Raw genomic sequence first — 4214 nt, forward strand, 5'->3', positions numbered from 1 at the left:
TCCTCTCTCTCCCCTGTTTCATTCCTTCTCCCAAAGCAAGATTCCTTGATTTCGCAAGACCTTAATCCCTGGCTGCCAAGAACCCCTTCCACTTATCCCAGCAACCAGCAAGAGACCACTAGATTCAAGGCCTGCCCAGTTCAGTACCCATGTATGCTTAGAGCATCGTAACAAACATTGTGGAAGGGGTTCGGGAGCAGGGGGAGGCAACACCCCAGAGGCTCCTTCTTCCAGGGCTACTGGCATTGTGTCAGAGATGCCGACCCCTCCCCCCCACCCCCGGGCCAGGCTGGTCAGTTCCCAGGGTCACGTGGTCAAGGACAAAGCAACTAGAGAGCCACAGACCTTCGGAGGTGCGGGCAGCTCTTTATTGAGTGCTGACTATGCCCAGGCGCTCAGCTAAATGCCCCATTATACCCGGATCAGATTTAATCTCACAACAACTCAGCCAAGGAGGAAAGTATTTTTGTCTCCTTCTTGGAGAGGAGGGAGGCGAGAGGTTAAGTAGCTGTGCGAAGTCGCTGAGCCACTCAGGCAGGCCTGGAGCTGGGCTGCCACCCAGACGCCTGCATACCCACACACTTCCCAGGGTAAAAATCAAGAACCGAGGGAGGGCCTTCGCAAGATATCCAATGCAGATTTCAAAAGAGGCTGGGTAAAAAAGTTGCTCAGAGAGGAACCCCCAACACACACACACACAATATTGTAGAAATGGGGTAGGGGCGTGCTGGGAATTGCGTTTTCTCAGGGTCAGGAGGGGTACCTGGATTGCATCCCAGATACTTAATGCTTGATGGGGACTCGGTGGGTCCAGGAGAAGCACGGGCAGAGCTCTGTGGGGACTTTGTGCCAGGTGGCAGTGGCGTGTGCAATTCTGCATTTCCTCCCAGCGCGGCACTGCAGTGGCCGCTTCATGGGTGGGTAGATGGGGTGGCCCCCGCCGGCTCCAGGGAGGAAGAGGGGCCTAATAGGACCAGGGAGAGAGGAGGTGCAATGAGAAAGCCCGGAGGTCACCCTTGGGCCAAAGCGCCAGAGTTGTCAACAACGCAAGGTGTCTGGGGCTGTTGGGGGTGGGGGAGGTAGCCTGTGCGGATAGGTCCTCTTCCATGCTACACGCAGCATCCTGCGCTCCAGGGCCCAGATAAAGCAGAAGAGACCTTCAAGCTCCCCTCTCAAAAGCTGCTTCCTGGTCCTGAGGTTCAGGGCCCATGACACAAGTCTTCAGGCGTGATGCTCCCATTCTCGTCCTAGCCCATCACAGGAGGAGTGTCAGGGTGGACAGCGCAGGGACACTGGAGTGGGTCCTTGACCCTCAGAGGCGTGACGTCGCCCTCTACTGGGTCTGCAGGGAGGGTAGGGTGGGATCCTGATTCTAGAGTATCCAAGGAGGAGGTTGGGGGGCGGAAATCCCAGGAGCCCCAGGCTGAGGGTCTCCAGGGATGTCTTGAACCCAGAAATCCAGGGATCATCAGGTATTCCGTTGTCTATGTCCTGAGCAGCATACATCCCTTCCAATCCTGTGTCCACATATTCTGGCCTGCGTAGCCCCTCTCTCCTGCCACTTGACCCCAGAAGCAGTGGGCCCAGGTACACACCACACACTCACTTAAGCCCCCCTCCTTTTCTCAGGTTCACCTATGCTAATTCCCCTGAAACCCTCTTTAGATGACTAATTCTGGTGACTCAGAAAACAGGGAACAGGAAGAATATGAAGAAGGAAGGAGAAAGGCAACCCCCTTCCTAGAAGGTGCCATCTCCCATGGGGTACAACCGCCTCCTGGGGCTTAATCCAGGGAACACATGTCTCCTGGAGAGGTTGGCATGAGTCCCCAGATCCCTGAGGCTGTAGCTGAGGCAGATGGGAAAAATGGGGCACCTAGAAGGGGATCAGACTTTTCTAGGGGGGGACAGATAAGGAGACAAAGGGAGGAGGCAAAAGGGGAAGAGAGGTTATGGGTTTGGAGGAAGAGCATATCCCCTCCCCCACACCCTTCTTCCACCTGCCTCCTCAGGCAGCTGCCCCTGCGCGGGATTCATTTGTTGCTGGCTGTAGGATTGAGCTCAGAGAATGGGACCGGCTAGGTAAGCTGCTTTAAATAGCATTCAGTCCCCAGGGAGAGAGGCCTGGACAGCCGGCCTGAGAGCTAAACCTGGGTGGCCAGACCCCAGAGTGGAATCTAGGAAATTCAGGGCCTCCTGGGTAGTGCTGGAGGAAGGGCTGCCAATTTACAGTGCAGACAGACCCAGCTTCAAAGCTCAGCTCTCTTTGTTTGATCTATGACCTCAGTGCGCCTCAATGCCATCCTCTGGGAAAAGGTACAGTCATCATGGATAACTCCTAAGATTGTCACCCATGTTCAACCAATGGATACATGGAACATGTGTGTGCTGGAATCAGAGTAAGTACTCACACATGTGGACTGTTTGTTTGGTTTGGTTTTCCTTTTTAATTGGTATGAAGTTTGAATAGAATACAGAAACAGAAACACTGAGCAGTGCACTTGAGGAAACCTACCAACTCTGTTCAGGTCCCTGAAAGGCAGAGGCTGGGACTCCTTCTGAAAGACACTGAAGGGCAAAAGTCACAGATTGCACTCACAGGCACCGTGGCTGTTTTGCTGCAGGCTGAGCCCAGGTCCTGGCCCCCTTCCTGGGTGGCTGGAAGGCAATGAGAGTGCAAAAGCTCATGAAGGGGTGGGGAATGCCACAGACACAGTCACAGCTTCCATGTGTCTAGCTGTAATGCCTTGATCCCTGGTCTGGGTGCAGGGAGAGGCCTTGCTCCCTGCCCCCTTCCAGGCTCAGTAGTCATTCATTCATTCTTCGATTAGTTTGTCCTTTAAATGTTTACTGGACGTCTCCTGTGTGCTAGGCGCTGTGCTAGGTGCTAGAGATACTGTGAGGAACAAAGACAAAGGGTGATGCTGTTCAGAGCTTAAGGATAGCACTGAGATAACTAAGCACAGACAGCATTGTCGACAACAACAAGTTGGGAAAAGTGTTGTAAGAGTTGTAAAAGTTGATAGGCTTCAATGCCCATTGACATGCATGGGAGCTGAATGGGATGTGGGACAGACTGGACCAGTCTGTTATACATACTGGCAAGCACAGGAACAGGGCAGGGGCGGGCATGATGAGAGTTATTGTGGGTTGCTCTGGTTGGGCGGCCGCTCCCACTGGCATACATGAAGGCCGAGTGTGTGGTGGGCAGGTTCGGGCAAGCCTACAGCATCCATTTGTTTGTGTAGAAGACAGGACTGGAGGAAGAACTGACCCAGCAATTGCAACCACCAAGTGTGCATAAGCTGGTTGGGGCAACAGACTGTGCTGGACCCTGTATTGGCAGACACACACAAGAATCAGGTCTGGGATTACCTCAGACGAAGTTTCTAATGGAATCCCCACAAATGACTTGCTGGACTCAAAACCCTAACCATGGAGGGATTGCAGTTTCCGTGGTCTGACCATGGAGTGCATATGTTAGAGCTGGGCCTCCTCAGTGGCTTAGATGGAGCAGTGGTCAGCATATTCAGGTGCACAGGGAGGATATGGCAGTACATTGGAGTCTGCAAAGGACATCTGGTACCATAATAGAGGACAGAGGACGGAATAAATTGATCAACTACCCCAGCCAAGTATTGGCAGTGAATATCTGGGCAAATGGAGACTCTAAGGTACAATATGTCAGCCAGTTTATTCTGGAGAGATTTCATTGCACTTGGAGTGGCGAGATTGGCAGCAATTCAGAACTGTTGAACTATTGAACCCCCTTGAGCAGGACCTTCAGAGCATGTCCCACATGGGGACCCTGGGGTGGTGTCAGGTAGCTGGACCCAGGGTGCAGAGGCATTTAGGAGGCTGAGTGTGGCTTCTCTCCTTATCTTCCACCATCCCCCAGATACAGGAAGGAAAAAAAGAGAATGTGGAAATAGTGATGTCACCCACCTTCCTGTAGCCTTTGACCCTTATCACCCTAATCAATGTAAAAATCATCAAAAATAAAAATAATTAATAGAAAAAAGTTATAAAAGTTGAGCATCAAGAGCTGGCATGGTGGCACAGTTAGCTAAGCCTCCACCTATGGGAGCCAACATCCCATATGGGTGTCAATATAAGTCCCAGTTGCTTCATTTCCCATCCAGCTCCCTGTTTATTGTCTGGGAAAGCAGTAGAAGATGGCTCAAGTCCTTGGCCCCTGCATCCATGTTGGAGAC

The sequence above is a fragment of the Ochotona princeps genome, chromosome 3, assembly GCF_030435755.1.
Source record: "Ochotona princeps isolate mOchPri1 chromosome 3, mOchPri1.hap1, whole genome shotgun sequence".
Lineage (NCBI taxonomy): Eukaryota > Metazoa > Chordata > Mammalia > Lagomorpha > Ochotonidae > Ochotona > Ochotona princeps.